General features: G+C 48.9%; 2 protein-coding genes and 1 long non-coding RNA gene across 4 annotated transcripts in view; 2 read left to right on the top strand and 1 right to left on the bottom strand.

The window, feature by feature from the left end:
- Positions 1-27,106, top strand: part of LRRTM4 (leucine rich repeat transmembrane neuronal 4) — a 198,117-nt gene that overhangs the window by 149,915 nt on the left and 21,096 nt on the right. The gene's annotated exons all lie outside the window — the stretch shown is intronic.
- Positions 18,617-20,151, top strand: LOC127482027 (uncharacterized). Its single transcript, XR_007908407.1, has 3 exons — positions 18,617-18,726; positions 19,543-19,617; positions 20,030-20,151. It is a non-coding gene; the product is annotated as an uncharacterized LOC127482027 (long non-coding RNA).
- The window catches only part of LOC127482007 (coiled-coil domain-containing protein 81-like), a 237,585-nt gene continuing 229,186 nt past the window's right edge, over positions 18,708-27,106 (bottom strand). The window contains exon 6 of the transcript XR_007908397.1: positions 18,708-18,961. The gene's annotated coding sequence lies outside the window, so the exon portion shown is untranslated. The remainder of the gene's footprint in view (positions 18,962-27,106) is intronic.

The raw sequence follows: 27,106 nt of genomic DNA, 5'->3' as shown, positions 1-27,106 counted from the left end.
TGATGTTTTCCATTTTTCCTCATAAGAAAGGACTCTGAAAGAGTTGTTCTCTCACAGTGGCTTTGAGAGGAGCAATCCAAATGTTCCCTTTCCTATTCCCTCTGCCCCGGTGCCTCAGCAGAGCCTCGCCAGTGCCTTTTCCCTGGCCAGGGGTAGGGAGGTGGCAGGATTAGGGCTTTCCCTGGAAAGAAACCGATGGGAAGCTCTGGAATTTTGTTATTGCCTTACTGACTGTTGGAGCAAACTGGGCTGGCTCTTTTTTTCTGCTGGAACTGCAAACAACTCGTGTGTTCCATGTGCCTCCCCCACACCCTCCTCCCTCCTTACATAAACCCCCAAACCCCCTGTTCCACCTGCACTCCCGACAAAATTGCCTCCCAAATTACGGCAGCAGTGCCATGGAAAATTTCATTTCGGGGTTGTGCTAACTCAGAGAGGAGCAGAAAGTGTCAGCTCCCGTTCCATCTCCTCAGCAGAGCGTTCTGGGGCCGGGCTCTGTGTGTGCAGCTGATGGGGACACTCTGACACTTCCAGGCTGCCTTAGGAATCACTGCCACTGCTCCCAGGGCATCTGATAGCACAGCTTGCTCTGTTGCCCTGTTCTCTCTCTCCTTTTCCGCCTGGCATCACCCTTCTCACCCAGGTTTGCCTCCATCAGCTCAAAGCAGGCGTGCTGTGGTGCTGTGGTGCCCTGGTACCTCCCCCGGGCACTGAGCAAGTGTTGGCCACTGATATTCATGTTTTAGCACACAGAGAGTGGTCATTTGGGAAATGCCACGCCTTTCACACTCTCCTTGTGATCCCAGAATCACTGAGGTTGGAAAAGCCCTCCCAGAGCATGGAGTCCAGCCTGTGCCCCGTGCCCACCTTGCCACCCAGCCCAGAGCTCTGAGTGCCACAGCCAGGCATTCCTGGGACACCTCCAGGGGTGGTGGGTCCACCTCCCTGGGAATTCCAGTGATGGGGGGCTCTGCATTGCAGCCTGGATCTTGCAGGGCCCTTGACTGCCCTGTCAGGCACCAAAACATCCCTGTTTGGGAGCGTTTCCTCTCCTCCTGGCAGCAGGAAAGCCGTGGCTGTTGTGCTGGCACTGGAGGAATCCTGATTTAATATCAGGGGGAGGTGGCCCATCTATCCCAATAATCAAATTGGCAGCCCATCAACAGGAATCCATGAGAAGGTGGAGCCAATAAGGTGCTAATGGAATCCAGAAGGACTCAGTGTACTTGTGGTTTTGTGGGAATTGCTTCCCTCTTCATTGCCTTTCTCTAAAAAGTAAAGTGGAGCTGTTTTCAAAACCTCCCAGGTTTTGAAACTGTAGCATGTGTTCTGTTGAGATCGTCCCAAGGTGCTTTCTAAGCATTTTAAGTTAAAAACCAAAGAAAAATTTACTTCTCCTGAAGAGTGTGTGAGTCTGAGTGGTCACAGGAAGAAGAATATTAAAGGGAGTTGATTTAACAGACCAAGATGGAATGATGAAGGCCTTTTTGGCACAGGAACTGTGCTGCCATAATTCAGAATGGAATCCAGAGCTCTGGAATTAATTAATATTAATTCATTATTTGTGTAACATAAATCATGTAATTAGCATGTGCAATTTCCATTTCAAACTTGGTTAATTTTTCATTTTATGTCCTTGTAAACTGTGGTTGAATCCAGCACCTCGTTTTTATCTTAATGGAGCTTTTGTTAATTAATTCTTCTCTACCATCACTTGGGGCTGGTTTTCTGGCTGCCATGTGAGTGTTCAGGTGTGGTCTGTGGTGCCAGAATGGGACAGGAGGGACCCAATCCATGGATTACTGAGTGTCCCAACAGTTCCTCCCGTGGAACTGGGAGTGTCTGTGAGGTCAGTGCAGGTCTCAGTTACTTCATCTCCTTATATCTTAGTTTTACTGAAGCCTCTCACACACAGCGTGGTGCCTGGGGAGAGTCTGGGTCACTTTTCCATGTCCCCTCCTCCTCCAGGGAATGGTTGATGGGGCTGGAATGAAGCTGAGGTGCTAAAGGTGGGGGTGGGTCTGGCAGAATCCCAGGACAGGGGCTCTGTCTCAGTGGCCCAGGGAAGGGATGTTGAGGCCACAGGGACCAGCTGGTGTCCCCATTTAGCCTCCCCTGCAGGGCACAGCACCCTGGGTTAGTCCAGGGAGTAGGTTTAGGTGGGATGTTGGTAAGGAATTCCTCCCTGGAAGTGTCCAAGGCCAGGTTGGAGCAACCTGGGCTAGTGGAAGGTGTGCCTGCCCATGGTAGGGGGTGGGATGGGATGATTTTTAAAGTCCCTTCCCACCCAAACCACTCCATGATTCCATGATTTTTTTGAGCAATCGGGGTTTTCTCCTTCTCTCCAAAGGCTCCTGGAGGGATTCTTGGGCTATCCAGAGTTCAGGGCCAGGAGCTGGACTTTGATGATCCTTGTGTTTCCCTTCTAACTCAGGACATTCCAGGATTCTCTCCCATTCATCCTGCCATGAGGAACAGTGCCCATGACCTCACATGTGGCACAGGGCAACTCGGGTTTGATTGCTATGAAAATACACAGCAGCTGCTCATTTATTTCCCTCTAAACTCCCATTTTTAATTAGCTGTCTGCTAAGAGTAATATATCAGCACACCACTGACAGTTAGACAGTCAAAGCTGTATTTTTAGTTCCTGTGCTCTGGTTTTCCCTCTTTATGCTCATACTCTTCTTTTTTCATAATGTAAAACTATTAATTAATGAGAGACTATCATTCACACACTGCCACTGGCTGTCAGTAACTAACCAATGTGATTTAAAAACACCTAAATAACAAAAGTGTGAGCAGGCAGAGGTGGCAGTGAGATAGAGGAGATGAGAGAAGTTAATTGCTGGACTCTAAAATATGTGGGGAGAGGAGGTGTTGAAAAAGTTTACGGGGGAAATTAATGAGGTACAACAAATTAATTAGAAAGGCTAAAGCTGGAAGTGAAATCCTAATTAAAAAAGTAGCAAGGACATGGACTGGAGTCTCAGGGACAGGGGTGGTGGTGCTGATGTCGACAGGACAGCACCAGTGTGAGGACCCTGGTGCAGGTTGTTTGGAGTTCTTGCTGTTGTGCTCCCCCAGAGCAGAGGGTGAGAGGCAGCACAGCAGGTTAAAGGGTGTCAAAGCCAGAGTGTGCCCAGGGGGACAAGGAGGCCAATGGATCCTGGCCTGGCTCAGGAACAGGGTGGCCAACAGGGCCAGGGAAGTGATTCTGCCCCTGGACTCAGCACTGGTGAGGCCACCCCTGGAGTGCTGTGTCCAGTTCTGGGCCCTCAGCTCAGGAAGGACATGGAGGGGCTGGAGCAGGTCCAGAGAAGGGCAACAAGGCTGGGGAAGGGACTGGAGCACAAGTGCTGGGAGGAGAGGCTGAGGGAGCTGGGGGGGCTCAGCCTGGAGAAGAGGAGGCTCAGGGGAGACCTCCTCACTCTCTGCAACTCCCTGACAGGAGGGGGGAGCCAGGGGGGGTTGGTCTCTTTTCCCAGGCAACCATCAGCAAGACAAGAGGGCTGGGTCTGCAGCTGTGCCAGGGGAGGGTTAGGGTGGAGATCAGGAAGAATTTCTTTGCAGAGAGGGTGCTCAGCCATTGGAATGGGCTGCCCAGGGAAGGGGTGGATTCTCCATCCCTGGAGGTTTTCAAGCAGAGACTGGATGTGGCATCAGTGCCATGGGCTGGGAACCACGGCGGGGTTGGATCAAGGGTTGGACTGGATGATCTCAGAGGTCCCTCCCAACCCAGCTGATTCTCTGATTCTCTGATTCTCTGAGGCTTTGCCTCAGCCCTGCTGGGCTCAGCGAGAGCTTTGCATGTCACAGCTGCTGGTGGGGACAGGCTGAGCTGGGTTGGGTGTCCCCAAGGACAGAAGGATGCAGGTGTGGGGGTGCCAGCTCTGCTCTCAGCCCTGCCTGTGGTTCCTCTCCCTGGGGGAGCAGCAGTGGGCACGGGGTGATGGGCAGGGCAGGGGCACATGCAGAGGTCAATAATGCTGAGACATCCCAGGGAGGCAAGAAGCTGGAATCGTTTATTGGACTTACAAGGTCATATTAAAAGGGTTCAGGGTTTACATATTCAGCAGGGGGTTTACATATTCATCGGGGGCAGAACTATTACAATTAGGGACCTTACAGGGACGAGGTAAAGGGGAAATCCTAAATTACAAACTTTTGGGTCTTAGCACTTACATCATAGGGGAAAACCCATTTTATCTTAGGGGGGTTACATGGGGGAACAGGTAACACAAGGGGAGAGATAAAACACAGAAGGTCTTCTGCACAGGTTTGATGAGATCAGGGCATGGTTTCTCCGGGCTTGGGCAGGACATTCCAAACCCGTGGCTTCAATGGATCCTTGTCTGGACTCTGGATGGAGGTTTTTTCCCAGTCTCTGTCAGCCCAAGGCTTTGTTTAAACTTAGCAGTTCTTCTTTTTCTCACATCCAAATTTTGGAATGCAGCAGGCACACGAGCAGGGCAGGAGCAGGGGGCTGCTGTCGAGCAGGTGCTGTGGACTCAAGGATGAGGTGCAGCTGCAGGGCACAACTACCTCATCCTTAAAACCTCCCTCTCCAAACAGTCAGAGATTCTCTTTTGTGCTGTGTGCAGGCAGAACCCTCTAATGGGGCTGTTGTGCCCCTCCTGGTGGGGTCACCCCGGGACAGCCCCACTCAGCCATCCCCTCCTCCCCGCTCTGGCCTCCAGCGCCGCAGCCACGGATCCTGTGATAAGTTCCCTCTCCCGGGGTTATCTCTCCCTTTGAAAGGAGGCATCTGAGCACTGAAATGTCTTTTTTCATCTCAGAGCATGATAATGTTCTCTATCAGTCTTTGCTCCAACCCTCTTGGCACCAAAGAGAATAAAATAATGGCCCTCGATTTCCTCGGCGAGTCTGGATCAAGCCCCTGCTTTTACACTTTTTTTGGGATGTGAGGAGGGAAAAACGGCCTGAATATTAACAGACAAGCCTGAGAGAGTGTTACAGCAGAGTTCCCAAGGTATTCCTTATCTGGGTTTTTGGATCACATGCTCTAGGAGGTCATCTATTAATAGGTTGTAAAAGCTCACTTGGTGATCATTAAATGCTTTGAATAAATTACAAGTCATTCATTTGAGGGAGATGTCGTGTTCAAGAGGTCAGTAATTAAAGCAGTGCTGGTTCCTTGTTAATGTTTTACCTTTAGCTGGTTAATCAAGTCATAGTAAAGATCCTTTCTTAACACATTAAACACACACTTAACACACAACATGTCCCTGAATTTGTTGATAAGCACCTTGGAATGATATTTAGATTTTTTACAGATTCCTTCTGTTCTCCTTGATGACTATTTTGGTGCATTTTAGAAATCTTTTAAGCAGAATCCTTTTTACAGAATCCTTTACCATCACTGGCACCTGATTTTGCTACTCCATTACATGTCAGTTCATCCTTTCATCTTCCTCATTCATCTTCCTTGTTCAGCATCCTCCATGAAGAGACTTTTGGGGGTTTACTTTAGATTTGCCATTCTAAATGTTATATATTACATTGTCTGTTAGGCTGCTCTCTCCCTGCATGTGACCTTTTAAAGTGGTCTCAGAACTGAGCCTCTCCTCAGAACATCCACGAAGGGGCTCCAGCCACAGAACTCTTTGCTTAGACATATCAGTATTTTCCAGTCAAAAAATCAGTGGAAGGGTCATCAAACCTGCATTTAAAGCCTCCTCCTTGTTGCACTGCAGTGTGACTGTCTTGAATTTGCCTGTGCTGCAGTGCACTGAGCCACATTTACATGCAGATTCTCTTTTCAATATCACTTTCCAACCCCAAGCCATCCCAAAGTGCTTTCCCAAGTCAAATTACCTATTTATGGACCTGTGCAAACTAAGCCTGACGTGCAGGACTGCCTGGGCAGCTTTCAGCACTGTAATTGTCTTAGTGTGTCTACTAAGTAGTTACAAATCTCATCACTCCTTCCTTCCCCTCAGCTTGTTCAGCATTTCTCAGCACTGAGTGCACTGGGATTTAATTTACTGGAATTGCTGCCATAGGGTCTTTCCCTGGATGTTTCAGACAAGGTGCTTGGTGTGGCTGCAGAGCTCTGCGCTCGTGTGGAGTGGAAAATCAGGGAACTATGGAATGGTTTGGGTTGGAAGGACCTCAAAGCCCATCCAGTGCCACCCCCACCATGGGCAGGGACACCTTCCACCAGCCCAGGTTGCTCCAAGCCCCATCCAAAACTTCCAGGTGTGAGGGAGTGAAAACAGTCCCTACCAGGGCTGGGAGGACAAAGCCCCAGCCAAACTGGCCTAGTAGGTCTTTTGGAAGACTCTCCCCCCTCTGTGATATTTGCTTTATTTCTGCTCCTGCGTTTTCTCCCTTGCCTTGTGTGTGGTTTCAAACAGGAGTCCCTGAGCTGGGCTCAGTCCCTGGGCAGTGTCCTGTGTCAGTCTGGGTTAAGTCACAATGTAATCCTGCCTTTCTTAGCAAATCTTCCCTTTGGACACTGACAGACTGAGAGGACAAGTCCCTGCTTTAGTTTAGGCCCTTTCTGTTTGGTTTTTTCGATGCCCTGGATTAGCAGCTGAAGGTCCCTGGAACCATCTCCCCCCCGGAATGAAGTTCCCCACGTGTCTCTGGACTGTTCCAGCATGGAAGGGGACTGGCCTGGGCACTGCACAGCCCGTGTTGGTGCACACAGACAAATAGGAAGGACCTGTGCCCTGCAAACCTGCACTTTGGATGGTCCCCAGGGAAGTTTCCCCGTGCTGGAGTCGCTGCTTCCCTGTCCCAGCCTGGGCTGAGGGCTCAGGTGATGGAGCTGAAGTGGGAGCAGCTCCTCCCTGCCAGCCAAGCAGCTGCCCTGGGGCTTTATTTGGGGAGCTGGCCATCCATTGGGAGGCCAAATCCCAACATGGACAAGGCTAAAAGCAATTCCTGCCCGGGCAAACCAGCAGGTCTTTGACAGAGATCAAAGACACCAAAAGGAGATGGTTTTATCCTGAACAATGCTGCGGATATTTTATTAAAGTTAGGAAAAACCTGTGCCCTGGTTCCTCTCCTCAGAGCTGCAGTTTCATTGCTCAGCCCCTCAGGCAGTGCCAGTGCCAGAAATGAATCCCAGGGTGGGAGCATGACTGGATAAACTGGATAAACTGGATTTCCACCCAGCCATTCAGGGTCCATCGCCTCAGTGACTCCTCTTAAGCAAAGATCACAACTTGAGCTTTTAAAACCACGGGAGGGACAGAGGGAATGGTTTAAGTGCTTCAGGCTGCAGGTAGTGATGGAGGGAAATCCAGGTGGGAGAAGTTAATGGAGTAAAGCCTCTGCTGGCAAGGACTGGGAGAGCAGGGAAGCAATCCTGGTGTTTCTTGGATCCAGCCCTTATCCCAAAGCTCCCGGGACAGGATCTCTTCTCAGTGTCATTAACAGCTCACCCCAAAGAGGTCCAGGATGCAGCAAAGGGGGCAGATGTCAAAACAAACCTTAAGGTTTGAGCTTGGGTCGTTCAGAACATCGGGATGTTTGTGATGGACATGGGGCTAAACCCAAGCTCTTCTGAGCAGATACTGTGGCCCCTAATCCTGTGGTTACTGACTGATGATTCCTAGGCTGGGAGTGAATAATCTCCATGAAAATACCCTTTTTTTCATTCTTTTTGCTGAGCTAGAAATGCTCTTTCCTTCTCCTTTGAGAGAGGAATGCTCTTTTCTAACGCTGGTGTGTCAGGGAGGATCAATAAGTTCGTCTCTTTTTTTGTGTCTCTTCTTCTCCCCAATTATATTTGATTTGAGTTTGAACTGCTAGTGTTCAGTTACAGTACTTGGGAGTTCTCTGGCAGAGACCTGGATAATTTGGGGCAATTTACTGAAGCTTTTTGTGCATCAGTTGCCTATTTTTAACCAAGATAATGAAAGTTTGTTCTCCCTGTCTGTGGTGTCTCCTAATTCATGTTCCTGATCTTCCTGAGGCCCACATTTATGTAACATACAGGTTACAAGGTAAACAATCCTGCTCATCCCCTATTTTTATTTACCCATCAGGCTTATGGGGATTTTTTTATTATTGGAAACCCTTTACCTGTGTTTGTTCAGACAGAACTTATATATACCAGGACGTGCAGGGGAGCATTTTCTTCTATTCCCTTTCTTTATTGGACTAAAAGGAAAGGTGAGATGGGCAGAAGCACCAAAACATTCCTACAGCTGCCTCTCACCTTGAAACCACTGGTGGAACCCATAAATCTTAAATATTGGATTTAAGGTTTGGAAGATTCTTGATAGAAATACTACCAGTGGAGAGGCACCCCAGGGATTTACACCACACTTGGATTGAATTATTCTTAGAGAAGCATTTTGTCCTGTCAAGGCACTTGTCCTTTGCTGTCAAGGCTGCAAGCACCAATTTTCACTTCTCCAAAGAGGACCCAGAATAGGCTGGAAATTAGTAAGTACAAAAAAATTCTGGCTGGAATTATTATAATTTTGGGTGTCATGGAAGGATGATCCCGTGAAATGTGCTCCAAATAATAAGTCCATCCATAATTGCACATAGGCAGAGTTTCCTGGGCAGTCTTTTGCTTTTGTATCAGTATCAGCAAGAAAAAAAGGATCCTGTTTGTGAGTCCAGGAAGATCCTGGTCTGAAGAGGATGAAGGGGCAAAGAGGGGGCTGTTTGCTTGCTCTTGTTCAGAGGAAACATCATTTTCCCTCTTGAAATGTGATTTTTCATGTGCTTGTCAGTTATAGAATCATAAAATCATGGAATGCTTTGGGCTGGGAGGGACCTTAAAGATTATTTAATTCCAACCCCCTACCATGGGCAGGGACACCTTCCACCATCCCAGGTTGCTCCAACCTGCCCTTGGACACTTCCAGGGATCCAGGGGCAGCCACAGCTCCTCTGGGAATTCCATCCCTGCCCCTCCTCACCCTCACAGGGAAGAATTTCTTCCCAAAATCTCAATATCCCATCTAACCCTGCCCTCTGGCAGTTCAAAACCCTTCCCCCTTGTCCTGTCCCTTATTCCAGAAGATCCTTTGAGTCAGGATCTGCAGGTGGTGCCTGGGGCCACTGCTTTAGTGCAGAGCCTAGAAATGGTTATTCCTGAGGCCACCACCTGCCCTGGAGAGCTGCTGGTTCATCTCCAGGCCAGGGTTCATTAGAGGTGGCAAAGCTGAGCTCCTGAGTGCCCTGGGGCCCTTGAACATCACCCACACACTTTTATGAGCCCCTGTAGCTCGTCCTGATGTTCTGGTAATTCCAGCTCGGTGCCAGGCTGGATCTGAGGGCAGGGGCAGCTGCCCTGGCCCTCACCTGGGCAAGGGGATTCCTGCAAAAGGTTGGAATTGGAGCTGTTTGTCTCCTCCCAGCACCTGCCTCACCTTCCCAGGGCTTCCTGAACTTCCTCTTGGCCGTGTTGTAGCTCCAGTTCCACGGCATCCATGGCCAGAAGGGCCCATCAGAGCCTCTGGAGCTCCATATATCACACCCACTGTGTTTCAGCCAGTTCCCCCTGGGAGTTCTTCACTCCTGCTCCATCCCAGGGGGAGCTGCCTCGGAGGGAAATGTGCTCTGCACAGAACCAGGGGGGCTTGTGAAGTGCATCGGGAGCCTTCAGAGTGAACAGCAGCACTTGTACAGCCTTGGCCCGAGACTTTCAGAGCCACTTGGGGGATTGGGAGGCTCAGCTCCCATTAATTTTAATAAAAATTTAGTACCCAAATGCCCTGGGTAGTTTTGAAAAATCCTCTCTTTTAGTGGGAGGCATAAAAGTCCCCACTTAGAATTAGCTGAGTTGTGTGTGTACTTAGTTAGTGTTGGATACTTCAGAAGGAGGTGATAAAATATCCTGTTAACACACAATTATACCCTGACCTGCTCTAGGGGTGGCATCCTCTTCCTGGCTTGTTGTTGGCTTGAAGCTTGGGAATTTATCCTCCTTTTTAACTCCTTAGCCCACTTAACATAACTCAGGAAGTTCTCAGTGACCATAAAAACGTCTCACGGCAGTTTAAGTTCTACTCCTTTATCAATATTGGGATTTAGGAAGTAGGACACGACTCCTAATTGTTTTACTGAGCTCTGACATGTGAACTACAGCTCTCATTAGCACCAACTTCCACTGCCAGGGAGCCTGTGGGACACAGGAAGGGATTTTCTCCAGGGTGATAATCCTGTTTATCACTGTTAATGATGGCTCATGGCTCTGGGAGGCTCCTCAGGCAGCAAAATTTAGGGGACTTCGGTGGGGGGGTTCAGGTGTTCAGGTTTTCTGTTCAGAAAGATTTACAGAGATTTAGCAGAGGTCACTTGTAGGACAGGATGACATTTTGGAGGTGTACTGGGATGGGATGCACGTGGAATCGTTAGGGTTGGAAAAGACTTCCAAGATCACCAAACCCAAGCTTTGACTGAATCCCACCAACTCATGGAGTGGGATATTCTGCTCCTTTTCTTCAACACTTCCAGGGATGGGCACCCCACACGCCCCTGGGGAGCCTCTTCCATGGATCAGATGTTCTGTGGATCATTCTCTACCTTCAGGGTGTTAACAACACCTGAAAATACCTTGGGTGGGATAATTCCCTCCCACATTTCCCAAAGCTCCTCCACAAGCTCCCATGAACTGGCTCTCATGGGTTTGTTATCCTGTCTTATTGGCAGGGATTCTCAACCATTCCAGTTCCAATTGCCCTTCATCACTCCCACCATAAATAACTTGGGTGCAGCCTCTGTTTTGTACCTGTGGGGCTCAGGGAGGGGCTCTGTTGTGTCTCTGTGATCACTCACCCAACCTAAGACAACAGCTCGGAGGAAACCTTGTAGTTTGTGTTGAGTACACCTGCCTTCCTAATTACTACATGCCAGCTTTAATTGTATGACTGCAGGTACCTGATCAGCCTAATCCCCGTGACAAGTTGTGACTAAAACAGCCCACGTTCATTCTTTAGGTACATGTTGCCCAAAATTGAAATATTTGTCTTATTTGACGCAAAATATAATTATCCTAAAGAACCTGGAGGTTCTTCCTCCTCCCCTCCCCCCCATTTTTTGTCTTCTTTATTAGCACTGTGGCTCCCAGTGAAAGTGGGTTGGCATCACTGCTCATTAGCCAAATAATTTCTTTAGCAAATATCAGGAATTTAGGCAGCCAGGGTGGGAAAAGGGCAAAGCAGAGTTTTACCTTCAGAAAATTCTCAGGTGTTGATCAAATTCTCTTGGTGGAAATGTAAGAAACCACGTTGATGCAGCTTCATTCCCTTCAAGCAGAGACAAATTTAGCTCTCGTTTAAAACCAGGACAGCAAATTTTATAGATTGATATTGAAATCATAAACTGAGCTGGACTTTAGCAGGAAAAAACCCAAACAGCAGCAAGAGCTTCCATGGAGAGGCAAGATTTATACTGGCCAAGTGTCTTGATTGAAATCCTGTGACCTTCCATTATTTTGTGGTGCAGTAATTTAAGCTCAGCCCTGACAACCCTGGGCAGTCAAACCTCAGCCTCCAACTCTGACCACGGCACCGACTTTTTGTGAGTCCTGAATTTCTTTGGAGCCCTTCAGGCTCTGCCTCGTGGTCGTGTCTGAGCTGAAGGGCCTCAAAACCTTTTATTCAGTGAAAATGGGGGCAATCTCACCATTTCACAGGGCCAGAAAGGGAAGGATTGAGAACAGAAACAAGGATTCTGAGGGCAGATAGAGCCCAGCAGGGCTCAGCTCTGGGAGCAGGACGTGGGTGTTGTTGCTCCCAGGAACGATGGGCTGAAGATGGTTTTGGTGGGTTTTAATCAACTTTTTCACGTCAGGGTGCTGCTGGCACAGGGCCTGAGCACCCAAGGGCCAAAGAAGGTGGGTAAAGATCCACCAAAACCCTTGGCTTTGGTTCCATTCAGGTGAGGGCAACTTTGCTGGGACCAGGTGTCTCCAGGAGCTGCTTCACCCTCAGCAGGAGTTTATCAGAATGAGGCCTTTGAGTCCCACACCAGCACACAAGTGCTGTTGATGGGCCAGTCTGTGTAATTAGAGCCCTGGAGGGGAAAAGAGGGAATGCAGAGCTTGGAAAAGAAGGTGCTGTAGGAGTTGAGCTGAGGACGTGAGGCGCTGGCTCAGTTCCCAGCTTTGTCACAGTTTCCTGGGTGACCTTGGCCGAGTCACATAATCTTTCTTTACCTGAGTGCTGTGTGTGGGAGTAATGATGTCTCCCTGGGCAGAGAGACGCCTTTCCTGCTGCATTCTGATGCTCCAGTGTCTGGGATCACAGGTGTTCCTGGCAATCCGGGACATGACTGTATGGATTGTTCTCTCCTCCGTGTGTCTGGAGCGCTGGGCAGGCACAGAGCTAAACAAATACAAATACAGATACAGTCACACAGAAGCCTGCTGGATTCCTCCCTCCACACAGCAATCCTGGCAGATGTGCTCTCAGCAAGATTCCACCATATTCCACAGCTGAGCGGAGCCCGTGTGCTGGGGAAACAAAAGAAGAAGATTAATTAGGCTGTCATCGTGTGGAATTGGGGTTGGGGATGCTCTGGAGCCCGGGAGGAGCTTGTCCATTTTTTTAATTATAGAAACTGAGAGGGAGAGGGGGAGAGAAGCCTGGTGTGAGGGGCAGGGTGGTGGCCCAGGTGGAGTGGTTTGGTGACACAGGGAAGGGTTTGGGGATGCTCTGCTGGCTCTGGAGTTGTTTGGTGACACAGGGAAGGGTTTGGTGATTCCTGGCTGTGGGTTGTTTGGTGACACAGGGAAGGGTTTGGTGATTCCTGGCTGTGGGTTGTTTGGTGACACAGGGAAGGGTTTGGTGATTCCTGGCTCTGGAGTTGTTTGGTGACACAGAGAAGGGTTTGGGGATGCTCTGCTGGCTCTGGAGTTGTTTGGTGACACAGGGAAGGGTTTGGGGATGCTCTGCTGGCTCTGGAATTGTTTGGTGACACAGGGAAGGGTTTGGTGATTCCTGGCTCTGGAGTTGTTTGGTGACACAGGGAAGGGTTTGGTGATTCCTGGCTCTGGAGTTGTTTGGTGACACAGGGAAGGGTTTGGGGATGCTCTGCTGGCTGTGGATGGTTTGGTGACACAGGGAAGGGTTTGGGGATGTTCTGCTGGCTCTGGAGTTGTTTGGTGACACAGGGAAGGGTTTGGGGATGATCTGCTGCCTGAGCAGTGCTCGCTGCAAGGGGTGGGGACACTGAGCATGATGGGGTTGGACAAACAAATGTCATCTCTCTGAGCCTCTGCAGATGAACTGGCTCATTTCTGGAGCTCATTGGTCCCTCAAGCTGCACTTTCCTGGCAGCCCAGTGCCATCCCCTCTGGGGAGCCTGTGCAGGGATCTCTGAGTGCTGTCCCCTGAGCTGGGCTGTGCCAGCACAGGCAGGTGCAGCAGGAGCAGAGGTGCCCCCAGGGAAGGGCAGATGGTGCCTCAGCACCTCTGAGCCCCTGCAGTGCCAGCCCAGCTCCGAGTTCAGCTGCTGCTGCTGTGCTTGTGCCCCCTGAGAGCTGGGGCTGCCTGGGCTCCCTGCTCCTGTGCAGTCCTTTGTCCTGGAGCACCTTCCATGCCCCCTCCAGAAAGTCTAAGCTTGGCTTGCACTGAACAGCAGCTTTTTTTCCCCTATTTTTCCCCAGCCTAAACTTATTTATCTGAAAGCTGAACTTTGCTTGCAGGCAAATGGATTTTTGGGATCAATTCTTTAAAATGAGGCAGTGACTCAGTACCAGGCTGGGATGCAGCTCCCCTGTTCAAACAACAACAGCAGCCACCTGCAGTAGGGAAAGAGCTGCCAGTGTGCACTTGGAGACTTGTTGTATCTCCTAAAGATCCAGGAGGTGAACATTGCACTCAAATCCTTTCTCATTTAGTTCTGCTCCATTATATTCATCTCAGGAACGAGCACCTGCTTTATTTGTTCCTTCCTTTAAATAGGAGGGAGGGAACTGCTTTGGGGCTTATTTCAGCCCAGGTAATATTATCCCAACTCCCTCAGCTCTGTTTGCAGTTTCAGTTGAAGAAGAAGCTGTTCTGGTTGTGCCTTCAGGGGCTGGAGGCCAAGCTCAGGTGTTTTCTCCTGGAGATGGGGGCTTTGAGGTGGGACAGATCTTCATGGGGGGGTTGTCCCCTTCTCTGCCCAACTGACCCCAGGTCCCAGGCTGAGGGAGAGCAGCCCCAGCCAGCCTGGCCCTCTCTGGGCAGGGGGAGCCCAGGGAGCAGAGCAGAGCAGCCCTTCAGGAGTGGCAGAACCTGCAAACACAGAGGATCTTTTCTCATCCCTTGTTTTGTGGTTGGTAAGAACTCCCCCCATGGCAGCCCAGCATGGAATTGTGGAATCATGGACTGGGTTGGGTTGGGAGGCACCTTAAAGCCCATCCAGTTCCACCATCCCAGGTCACTCCAAGCCCCCATCCAACCTGTCCTCGGACACTTCCCGGGATCCAGGGGTGGCCACAGCTCCTCTGGGAATTCCATCTCAGCCCCTGGTCAGGTGTTCTGCCCTGATTTAAGGAATTCCACTGGGGGTGTTCCACAGAATCCCTCATTGTCTCTGCCCCCACAGAACGTACCAGTTGTTGGTGCTGCTGCCCTGGAAGGAGGGAAACATTTCATAAATCCTTCTGTCTCCTTGCTGTGTTATAATCTAATCTATAGGAGTGACAGGGTTTGGAGGCTTTTCCATGCTCCCTGATGCTCATTTCCAGGCTCCCTTGCAGCTGCAGCTGCACTGGGATTGCTCTGGGATTGTCCCAAGGACACACCGTCCCTCGGGGCTGGCAGCTGCAGGCTCAGGGAATTCCAGAGGGGTTTGCAGGTATTCCAGAGCCTCCAGGCAGCCCCTGGGATCCAAATGCCAGAGGACGCTGTGTGAGCCCCCAGGATCCCACAGCTTTTTTTTCAGGACTCAAAAGGAGTTTGGGAAATTGTGTTTGTCCTGTCTGGGGCAGTTTGTCACCACAAGGTGTGATGGGAGCAAGTCTGGGCTCTCTGTGCTTGGATAAAGAAAACGTGGAACAAAGCTGCAATTACCCAAATCAACCCTCAGTTCCCAGGCAAGAAATCATTCCTTGGTAACTGGTAATTAACATCTGCAGAGTGATTTGCATGAGAGTCAGAAAGATGTACTCTGTGACCTCTTCTTTCAAAGCTGACAAAGCAAATGAACGTGGGAGGGGTCGAGGTTGGTTCGGAGGGACGGGATGAGAAGCAGTGGCCTCATGTCACACCAGGGGGGTTTAGATTGGATATTAGGGGGGAAAAAAAGGCATGGAAAGGGTTGTAAAGCATTAGAATGGGCTGCCCAGGGCAGTGGGGGAGTCACCATCCCTGGAAGTGTTCAAAAAACACGTGGATGTGGCACTTTGAGGACGCGGTTTAGTGGTGACCATGGGGGTGTTGGGTTTGATCTTAAAGGTCTTTTCCAGCGTCACCAATCCTGTGACTGTGATGTTTGATGCTTGAAGGGTGTTTGCCTGAGCCACAGCACAGTTTTTCCAAAGATATGCCAGTTTTCTATCCCAACCCAGCAGCTGGGATCTCTTACCCATCCTCTACCCTCTCCAAACTGGCAGATACAGCTCAGAGAACACCTTTGCTGCTCACATGGGAGCTTTATTCTTTATTCTTTATTTTATTATTTATTATCCCTATGAAGAGATTCTCATGAATACTTTAGGAGACATTTGTAAATAGAGCCTTAATTATTTAAACCCATTTTCCCCCTTCCTTACTTAAGGGCTGCCTTCCATCCACCCAAGCTGAATTTATTGCAGCGCTTAATGATTTTAATTTCCATCAAGTTTTGTATGTACACATCTCTGAATCTTGTAGCCATCTCTTTGCCATGGGCTGGTTGGTTTGTCATTTCTAGAAAGCTGCTTTTTTCCATAGTAGATGGTCATGTTCTCATTATCAGCTTCATCATTCAACTCCTCTTGGACACAGCGTGTGACTGGCTCAGGCTCTGGGGATAATCAGGTTGCCAAGACAGCTGAGATCAGCTGATTGTTTGAATTCACCTGTTTTCCTGAGGATGTCCCAGCCCCTCTGCTCTGGTCTGATCCCACTTGGAATCCCATCCAGCTCTGTGGTCCCAGCACAGGAAGGACATGGAGCTGCTGGAGAGAGTCCAGAGGAGGCACCAGGATGATCAGAGGGCTGGAGCAGCTCTGCTAGGAGGAAAGGCTGGAGAGCTGGGATTGTTCAGCCTGGAGAAGAGAAGCTTTGGGGTGACCTGATTGTGGCCTTGCAGGGCCTGAAGAGAGAGACTGTTTACAAGGGATGGAGGGGCAGGACACAGGGAATGGCTTCCCACTGCCAGAGGGGGGGTTAGATGGGATATTGGGAAGGAATTCCTCCCTGTGAGGGTGGGGAGGCCCTGGCACAGGTTGCCCAGAGAAGCTGTGGCTGCCCCTGAATCCCTGGAAGTGTCCAAGGCCAGGTTAAAAAGGGCTTGGAGCAACCTGGGCAAGTGGAAGGTGTCCCTGCCCACGGCAGGGTGAGGGGCTGGATGGGCTTTAAGATCTTTTCCAACCCAAACTATTCTGGGATTCTCTGATTATTTCCATGTAGTGGTCAGATCTGTTGGTCTCAGCAGAGCTCCAGGTAAAAAGGGCAATCACAGGATCATGGAATCATCAAGGCTGGAAAATCCCTCTAAGATCACCAAGTGAACCCCTCAACCCCTGAGCCACGGCCCCGAGGGCTCCTCATGCCAGGGGGGTGTGAGCTCAGCCCTCCTCCCCACTGCAGTCCTTGCAGGTGGGATAAGGGACCTAAATCCTTGGATAGGTTTATGGAGGTGAAGAGAAGTGGTGGGGAAAGGTGGGATTGAAGAGAAGTGATGCTTCTCAGGAACACCAAAACAAACCAGGCCCACTCAGTATCTATTAAATCAGATTATTTCTCCCCCCTAGGAACCAGCCTGAGTTCACCACTTCCCTTTCTCTGGTCCTTGGGAGCTGTTCCTGGGGCCCAGGCCATGGGTTAACAGGTGACCTGGCAGCCAGGGCCATGCCTGGTGTCACAGCAGCTGCTCAGGGCTTCCCTGGCTCCTGCTCCACTGAACAAACACTCCAAACCCCAAATAAAGACAAAGCTCCACCAAAATCAACAGCTGCTCCAGAGCCAGGCAGGGCTCATTAACTCAGAGCAGGTGCTGCTGCAGGTTTCCATCCATGGCATCCAACAATCTGCTCAAACCCAGCATCAGGGAAGCCCAGGAGGGAAGAAGCCATCCCTGGAATCCATGGGTAGCAGTGCAAGTGTTATTTTTGTAGCTGTTACTCAGGGTTTTCGCTGTCTGGGCTTCGTTTTTTTGCACTTCCTACGCCCAAAATGTCACTCAGCCAGAGGCAGGGGTCCCCCCAGTGCTCATAGTTCCATAGTTGGGCCCAAAAACCCCAATTAATGTGAGGGCTCACCCTGCCAGGTGCCCCAGAACCCCCTGAAGGGCAGCAGTTGCCCCGAGGGGCAGCACAGGCAGATGTTTGAGTCCCCTACATTCTTCCCCCAGAGTATTTTTCCTGCCTATTCTAGAAAGTCAGAACTTTATGGGGGAAAAAACCCAACAAAAAACACCTCTGGAGCTTTTAGAAATTCTATCCCAATGTAAGTTTTCCAAGGGTTCAGCAACACAAAGGTTCCTTTCCAGCTGTGCTGCAGGCAGGGAGTCGCCTTCAAACTCCAGATCCCCCGACCCCAAACATCTCAGCTGCTTTTGTGCTCGTGGGCACTCAAAATTTCAGCTGAACTTTGAGTGCTTCAGACAGGCCTGACAACCACAGTCGAGTTTTGAAGCCACAGAGCCGCTTTTTGAAACATTATCCCGATTTTGTCTCCTAGTAAATAAGTTGTTTTAAAGCCGAAATCCTAAAATCACTGAGGCTTTCAGTGACTGCCTCTGCTTTAGCTTTTTTTTTCCCCAGCCACAAAGCCAAATTATACAGGGTATATCCCATGTAATTCCTTTTCTGGCCCTATCTTATCTCCAGCTCTTAGCTGATGTGATTGAAAAACTCTACCATTCCGTGACAGAAATCCCAATAGGGAGCCCTAAAGGGTTCTTCAGGAGCAGGTCCAGCCATTGTAAAATGGTGCTCTCTCTTTAGAGATGCATTTTTAGATAATTTATTAGATTTATTTAGATAATTTATTAGTTGATTGGTTTTTAAATTCATTATTTTTATTTATAGGAAAGGGGGGGAAAAAAGCAAATTACCCCTCTAGCTGTGTTGGAGCAGAGTGGGGAGTGGGTGTGGAGGGGAGGAGAGGAAAATGTTTGGATGCACTTGGATGGGATCCTGTTCTATTTTGCAGGTCCCTAAACTCCCCCAGTTTTCCTGTTTGTTTCTTGCTATTTTGGGGGTTTATTTTGTATGTCCAGGGAGCTGTGGGTGTCAGCAAACCACATTCCATGGATTGAGGTTGGAGATACTGATGGAAAGGACTGGTGGAATGCAGTCACAGCAGGAACTGTGCCGTGAATATTATTTATTTCAGATTATAGCTCAGGTGAGACACAGATCCTGCACAGAGTCTCGCTCTGATGCTGAAATGCTCCTTGGAAGCTCCTCAGGGCACGTGGAGATGGAATTCTCCGGGAGAAGGATGGGAGATGGAACTCTCCAGGGGAGTGTTGTGAGGTGGAATTCTCCAGGAGAATGATGTGAGGTGGAATTCTCCAGGAGAGTGTTGTCAGCACCTTAAACTCTGGACACAACTTGTGCCTAGCAGTTTGTAGGTTCACAGAACCATCAAGGTTGGATCACCCAGGCCAACTATCCCCCAGCACCACCAGAATCACCCCTAAACCATCCCCAAGTGCTTCATCCAGGTGCCTCTTGGACCCTTCCAGAGGTCATGACTCCACCACCTCCCTGGGAAACTTATTCCAATGCCTGACCACTCTTGCAGTGGAAAATCTAATCTCTAATTTGAACCTCCCCTGGTGCAATTTATCCCAGAATGGCAGAGTCAGCCAGGATGGAAAAGACCTCTGAGATCACCAAGTCCAACCTGTGACCCAACCCCACCTTGTCCCCCCCACCATGGCACTGATGCCACATCCAGGCTCTGCTCAAACCCCTCCAGGGACGGGGACTCCCCCCCCTCCCTGGGCAGCCCATTCCAAGGGCTGATCCCTCTCTCTGGGAAGAACTTCTTCCCCATGGCCAACCTAAACCTGCCCTGGGGCAGCTCCAGGCTGTGCCCTCTTGTCCCACTGCTGGTTCCTGGCAGCAGAGCCCGACCCCTCCTCACAACCCCTTTTTAGCCAGTTGTGGATTCCCAGAGTTTTAGCAAAGAGAAAAACCTTCCCCAACCTGTTTATTAAGAATATTTCGGAGGCAGAATTTCCTTGGGCTGAGTTGGATATAATTTTTGCTGGCATGACAACTTCAGATTAGAGCTGGCAGGATTTAGTGCTTCATCTCTTTGTATTCACCTCAGTCAATAAGGCAGCAAATTTATTTAGTGTCCAGAGCCAGTTTACTGTCTGTCTGGTGCATTGTTTCACAGTTTAAAATGGCAATACATCTATAGATCTATTTTGAAATGAATGACTTTCAATACCCAGGGAGAAGGATGAGAAAACCTGTTTCTGCTGGTACTGACAGAGAAATGAATTTCTGCACCGACTTGAATTTCAGAGGTTCGATTGTTTTTTTTCTTAAGAAAGTTTTCTGACTGTTGAGTTTCCCCAGTTAATCCTGGGAGAAGCAATGGGAAAGAATTAGATGTTGTAGATCCCTTTCTTTAGCATGGGGAAGGCACCAGGCAAATTTTGGTGGCATTAACACCCAAATTTTAAGTGGCACTTGAGGGGAAAGGTTGTTCCTGGGGGCAAGATCTGAGGCAAATCTTTCTGGGGGGAAAGGGAAGGAGAGGATGGGTGGTTAGAAAATGCCCAAGTGAGAAAAACTTTCTCCAGGGAAAATTTGGGGAAAATTTTGGCTTCTATCCCACTTTTCATTATTTGGTGCATAGTTGCATGTCAGCCTTGTCTGAGATCTGAAATGAGAAAATAACTGGGCTCTGTCCCTTCTTTCCTTTATCTCTGGCAGGTGATTATATCTCTTGGAGAACCTGTGGCCTGGAATTAGTTTATCCATGTGCTTTGACCTCCAGCCCATTCCAGGCCCTGCTTGAAGCCCCCAGGGCAGTAGGGGGGGGGTATGAGTTTGCTTAAGCCTTAATTAAAGAGATTTAGATCTTGCAGTGCTCTGTATAATATGCATATTATGTATTAATATATTAATGAATATATAAAAGAATTCTAATTTAACACATAAACTTAAAAATAAATGGGTTAATTAATGAGGTGTAATGGGCCATTCAGAGCAGAAAATGGGTGTCATTGAGAGCAGTTTTCAGATCTCTTGGGTGCTCAAGAAGTGGTCAGTGAGAATTCCAAGACATCATTTGTAAATAATTCCTGGAACCTCCCAGGCAGTAAAGTGAAGAAAGGCAGCTGGAACGTGGAAGTGCAGCAGGGTTGGGAGCTGCCCAGTGGAATCCCTTTGCAAAGCCCTGTTTGGGCTTTTCTGGGTCTTCTGTGAATTCCAGCTTTGCTGGTCCACTCCCCCCAGCCAGGAAAACCCACCAGTTGTGTCCCCTAAAAGCATAATTAGCCTCAGATTTTCCCTGATGAGGCATCTTTGCCAGGCTTTGCCCTCAGAGGTGAGTGCAGTTCATCCTGGCTGGTTTATCCCATTTCACTCACTGGGATGGATCAGAACCCAGCTGGGAATTTTCCAGCCCTTCTCTCCCAGCTCCAGGAGAACTTTCCCCACCTTTAACCCAAAGAACAAGCTTTATTTTCTGTACACCTCATGTTAGATTTGCAGAGACTTCTCCAGCTGCCAGAAAGGATTCAGGATTGTTTTATCCTGAGGAAACACATCCCAGAGCTGAACCAAAAACCTCCAGTTCCAAAACCAACGTGAAAAGAGTGACCTGTGGGAGCTCCATGGCTGGAAGGAAAAGGCATCATCCCCACTTCTGTGCATCCCAGAAATCCTGGCATCACCCACCAGGGAAAACCAGCAGCCAAACCACATCCTGTGCTTCAGCAACAGTCAGCAGTGACATTTGGGATCCACCCTGACACAAGTGAGATCCTTCCCTCCCATCAGGGCAGAAATGCCCCTCTCCTTGCTGTGGTTTACAGCTGATTTTGGGTAGGGAACCCCTTCTCACACTGTAATCACAAATGTATTTATACCTCACATTTATCTGAGATTATCATTTCTGCATCACGTGCACTGTGTGTTTTATATGGAGTGCATTGGTTTTGTACATTAAAATCTACAAAAGTTGGAAAATCCAAAAAGCTCTGAGGCATCAGTTTACACAGAGCACTTAATTTGTGGCCCTGCTGCCCATTCCAGCTGGATTACATTCCCATAAAGGACTAAGTAAGCAGTCATTTACATGGATTGTTTGTGCTGCAAAATATTCCTGGTCCAGCTGGACAGAGAGAAGGAAACCTGCTTAATTTCCCTGTTATTAGTTAATTTATTTGCTGTTTCCTCTCTGTGAGATCAAACACCAGAGCAGGGGTGTATTCCCAAACCAAATAAATTCCACTTTATTAAGTGCCTTATGGTAACCAATATAGGCTAAAAAAGTTGGAGCAATGATTTCACACACCTTTGTGTGGGTTTTCTCCCAAACAATTCCTTCCCAAATACCACTGGGATCTGCAACAAGTTTTTCTTCCCCCTTATTGGATATTCACTTGTTTTTGGAGTCTGCTTAAAGTCCCAGGACAAATTATTGGAAAAAAAAAAAAAGAAAAAAAGCTGTTATTTTGTGCTGAAACTGTAGAGTAAATACTCATTTTTATACTAGGAAGGAATTCTCCCCTGGAATTCCCAGAGAAGCTGTGGCTGCCCCTGGATCCCTGGAAGTGCCCAAGGACATGTTGGAGCCACCTGGGCTGGTGGAAGGTGTCCCTGCCCATGGCAGGGGGGCACTGGATGGGCTTTAAGGTCCCTCCCAACCCAAACCAGTCTCTGTTTTTATGCTTTTAAACAATCCAGACTGGAATGTGGACTGGATTCTCAGTTCTCCCGAAGCAGAGTGATCCCATGGACTTTGCTGGAGCTCTGGGAGTCTCAACCACCTGAGGATGTTGGTATTTGATATTTTTTTAGCTGGCCCTTCCATATGAGCATGTTTGGATTTGCAGCCTTGCTGCTGGATGAGTTTTATTCCTGGCTGGGTAATTCCCCCCCACTCCCAGGTTTATCCTGCCCTGTGGTGAGTGGAACTGTGCAGCTCCAGGGATTAGCAGATCCACGGAGCATTCCTGGCTTTATGAGTTTCTCACTCATGCCAGAGATGAGCATTTCATACCTGGGAGCCTTTCCACCTGTGTGGAATCATGTGAACATGGTCCCTTAGGAAGCTAAAGCTGGAAAAACCCACCAATTACTCTTTCTGCTCCACTGAAGCTCCTGATTCCCCAAGAACTTTGAGAGACTTTTCCCTTTGCTTTAAAAAAAAACCAAAAAAACAAAAGCTAAATTAATTGGAAATGACAAGAGGAAAATGATCCAGCTGAATGCTTTGATAAGCAATCAAGGCTTAATAGATTAGAAAATATAATTAATTACTTAATTATACTCAAAGTGGTTGTTGTTGGTAGATTGTTCAGTGAAAAGCCATTGTTGGGTGGGAGGAGGTGCCTGTTGCATGAAGATCAGGATCCAGGAAGCCTTTGCTGCTGGCAGGGACTCGTGGTGAGCACAGGGATGTTCCACATGTTCTCCAAAGGTTTCCCAAGCAGGTCCTGCCCCCCGAGGGTGGTTGGCACTGAAGGGGCTCCCCAGGGTTGATGTTGGCACTGAAGGGGCTCCCCAGGGTTGATGTTGGCACTGAAAGGGCTCCCCAGGGTTGGTGTTGGCCCTGAGAATGCCAGAGCTCAGGGGGTCTTTGGACAAGGTTCTGTGGGATTTTGGGGTGTCTGTGCAGGGCCAGCAGTTGGATAGATGATCCTGGTGGGTCTCTCCCAGCTCAGGGTGTTCCCTGGTTCTGGGATTCAGGCTTCTCCTGGTGGAACCACCCCAAGGTGATGCCCAGCTCAGTTTGCAGCTCAAGGAGCTTTCCCAGTTTAGTGCCTGCAGAAGAAACCTGAAATGTTGGTGTGGATAAACTCCAAACCACTGTCCTCTCTCCCACCCCACTGACTGGAAAGGAAGGAAGAAGAATAAAATTAATTAGTCTTAGGAATGGGATTTTTCCTGGGCTAATGCAGTGACTTTGGGAAGGACCCATTCATCATTTCATTGGCCTCGAGCCCAGCAATACCTGCTATTCATTCAAAAAAAAATCACATTTTAGTATAAAACTGTTATTAAGTGTTCTTGTGGCAATCAGTGGAGTGAAGGGAATGAACTGGAGCATGGAATATGTGTGAGTGACCCTGTGTGTGCACGTGGAAGTGCAAGGGGGCTGATTTCCCTGGATCAGTGGTGCTGCTGCCTCTCCAAGTGCTCTCACGTGTCTTCCTCTTGTGGATGCCAAAGGAGCTGCTTCCAAGGCTGCTCCAGGCTCAGCTCTGGCTGACACTGGGACATCCTGCTCCTCTCACTGGTGTACCCCAAAGCACTCAGTACAGACTGCTGCTGTTCTCAACTCAGCACTGAAGAAGCAAAGAAAGAACTGAGCTGTCCAAGGATCCCCAGAGACAAAGGCAGGGCCTGAGGCCCAGGCAGCATTTCCAGCCTGTGGTGCCACTTCTTCAAAGCAGAGAAATTAAAACAAAATCCTTAAAACGTGCTTCTTTTTATTTAAGGTATTGTTGCCCACAGAGGTTGTGAACTCCCCATCCCTGAAAGTGTCCAGGCCAGGTTGGAGCAACCTGGGATGGTGGAAGGTGTCTCTGCCCATGGCAGGGAGCTGGATGTGCTTTAAGGTCCAACCCAACCCATGCTGTGATATTTGAAAAGGCTTTTAAGCAGAAGGTTTGTTTCAAATAAGAAACTCTGTAAGATCAGGGTTTCCTTTTAAATTGTCTGCTTTCGTTTAATTCTAGAAATGACTTTGTTTCCCAGTGTGTGAAGGCTGGTGAGGAACTCCAAGTGCTTTTTGCATTCCCCTCCCTGGGAAGAGGCTGGAAGGAGCTGCTGGCAGGTTGGAGCTGCTGCTCCCTGTCCCTCAGCCCCACTCCCCAACCCTGGGCTCTTCACTGTGGCTCATCCTCCTGGTCAGGGCTTTGCTGCCTCTCCAAAGGTGTCAGTGCCTCCCAAACCCCACAGAGAAACCCTTCCCTGCTCCAGAGGGGAGCAGCAGCTCCTGTGCTCGTTGCCTTTGGAATATCCCTGCTCTGACAGTTGTTCAACAGGCAGCCAGAGGGGATGACTCCAGAGCAGGGCTGGAGGGCTTGGATGCAACTGCTGGAAAAAAAACAAAGATCCTGAGCAGCTGATGGAGTTTTTGTCTTTCTCACATTGTTTGAGCACTCCAGGGGTAGAAAGGCAAGGCTGCACTTCCCTCTGCTCTCAGAATCCAAACAGTGAAAATTTTGGAGAGGGGGTTGAGGAGTAGGAAACCCTATGGATGAGCCCACCCCAGCTGGAGACAGGAGCTCTGTGCCAGCATTCCCTAGAGAAAAATTCCTCAGTGAGAGCAGGATTCCTCACAATTCCTAGAGAACAATTCCTCAGGATGCTGGGGCTGCTCAGCTTTCATTCCAGGCCGTGTGAGGTGCTCCTGATGTCTCTGACACATTCCTGTCGTGCCTGGTACTCAGGGCAGCTCATTGTGCTGCTCCCAGACACTCCCAGGTTTAAGTGGGAGCTGCTAAACCTTTTATTGGTTTTGAGCACAAAGTCTGATTCCAAATGGCTTCGAATTTTCAAGTCATTCCCCCCCCCCCAAAATTTCACCCTGCTCACTTTAATTTCCCAGGAGTTCTGAAAGGATAATTCTGATATTCCAAAAGTAATGTTGCTGCACATTTTCCTGTACTGCTCATATTTACCTGGAAGAACCTGTGAGTTCCTAATGGTGCCAGGAACTTTTCCATACATTGAAAGAGGTGACTACCTTGCTTTTATTTCCTGAAAAAATGTATTTCCCATCTATATAATGAATGGACTAAAGACAGACATAAGGAACTGTTTGTTTGCCAGCTTCAGCTACAGAAGGGCAGGAATTCCTTGGAAATGCACAGTAAAACTCCAAGAGCACCAAATTCATGGTGTTTTGCCTCGTTTACACACCATGTTTTCCAGCCAAAGTTTTCCTGTGGGAGTTTTCCTTTCCTGCCTAAGGAATCCAGGTTAAATCTCCATCAAACTGAGCAGCAAGTGGGTACAACCCACGTTGAAAAGTGCAATGTCCATGGATATCAGCCTTTGGAAAAGCTGCTGATTCCTTCTGTTCCACCTGCATTAAGTTCTGCCAATCTCCATCAGTGTCTCAGACCTGAAAGCTCTTTCCAGGCTTGTTTGGGGGGGCTGGAGTTACTTTGCTCATTTTGCTTTGGTTTGAGTTTGGATCAAACCCTGGCTGGAAGAATTTAGAAGAAAAAAATTGCTCCCAAATTGCTCCCAATGCCAAGTTCTGGGATTTGAGGCTTTGCAAAGGGTGGGTGTGGGGTGAAAGGTGGAGGAGTCCCAGAGTGGGGGACAGAGGAGGGAAGGGGACCTGGGGAGGCCATGGGGACACACAGTTAAAGGGGATGAAGGACAGATGGGTGCTTTGGGGGTCACTGTGGGATTTGGGAACATCAAAAGGACACAGAATAACGGGAAGCAGATTTTTGTGGGAATGAGCTGAGCTCGGGAGGGTCAAACTTGCTTTGAAGATGGAACTGAGCTGTGCAGCTGGGCTCCAACCCTCCCCAAACCCTCCCTGCTCTTGGGCTCAGGCATGTACAGAGCAGCTCAAAACAGCTCCAAATTCTCTATTCAGCTGCAGGAGCCTGTTTGCAAAACTTTGGGGTTGGGGATAATGGTACCAGCACACCCCAAACCCCTCATCACCCACCCAACCTCCTGCTCTAACAGCCAGCCATAAGGAAATGCCTGTGGAATTCTGATGGAAAGGCCTGGGATTTAGGATGAGCAACCTTTCCACGGGGTTTGGCATTTAATAAACAATATTAAAAAGCAGCTCTGAAGAACCAATCCCACGTTTCCATGGCAAAGAACAGAGAAATGCAACGGGGCTGGTTGTGGTTTGGAAAAAGAGACTGTGGAGCAGTGGGGTTTTAGATCAAATCAATAACAGGAATGGCAATAAATTCCCAGGACTAGATGGAATCAGCCCACCTTTCCAGTGGCTGTTGGAATATAAGTTGCTACACTGAGGGGTGTCTCATGTTTGTAGCAGGCACTGAATAATAAAAAAAGCAGAAAACACAAGATTTTTAATAGGGCTCTTAAAAACTCCACAGAGGTCAGAGGTGCTGCCCAAGGAGATGTTGGAAGAGTGAACAGTTCTCTGAAAACAGCTCAGTGGTGATCAGGAAAACAAATACCCAGAAAGAACTAGGAAAGAAGTTGAGAATAAAACAAGAAACATCATTATTCCTCTCTGCTCCCTCCATGGGAGGGTTTCCTGCAGTTCTGGTCACTTCAAAGCAGCTTTAGGAGAACTGGGAAACAGGGAGAGAGAAGAAGTGAGAGGAAGATCAGAGGTGTGGAAAGTCTTACAGGGAGGGGGGTGGTAAATGAACACCACCCCTGACCCTGGGAGGGAGATGACTGGGGGGAGATGGGATGGAATCCATCATTTTCCAACAAATATCAGCTGGTTGCAGCTCTGTAAAGGAAGGTCTTTGCTGTCATAAACCCTCAGCTCACAGGTCTCTAAAAATCAGAGTAATCTCACTGTCCCTTTTTCCCACCTCAGCCCTGCAGGGACAGGAGGGGGTTTTCTGAAGAGTTTAAACAAATGGAGTCCTCACCTTGTTCTGGCCTCTCAGTGCTGCTTAAATTGAGCTGGAGATTTATTTAGTCAAAATAAACCAGCAGAGCCTGGAATTGCCACGGAATTTGTTTGCCAGACAACAGAACAATGATTCCCTGGCTGTGTTAATTGTATTAACACAGCCCTGTTCCCTGCCTTGGGTAAACACCACTCAGAGGGACAGGCAGCCAGAGCAGAGCTTTGTTTGCACTGGGGGA

Source organism: Manacus candei, unplaced genomic scaffold, assembly GCF_025592945.1.
Source record: "Manacus candei isolate 608988 ecotype Guabito, Panama unplaced genomic scaffold, ASM2559294v1 h1tg000084l, whole genome shotgun sequence".
NCBI lineage: Eukaryota > Metazoa > Chordata > Aves > Passeriformes > Pipridae > Manacus > Manacus candei.
This window is presented reverse-complemented; position numbering and strand designations above follow the sequence as displayed.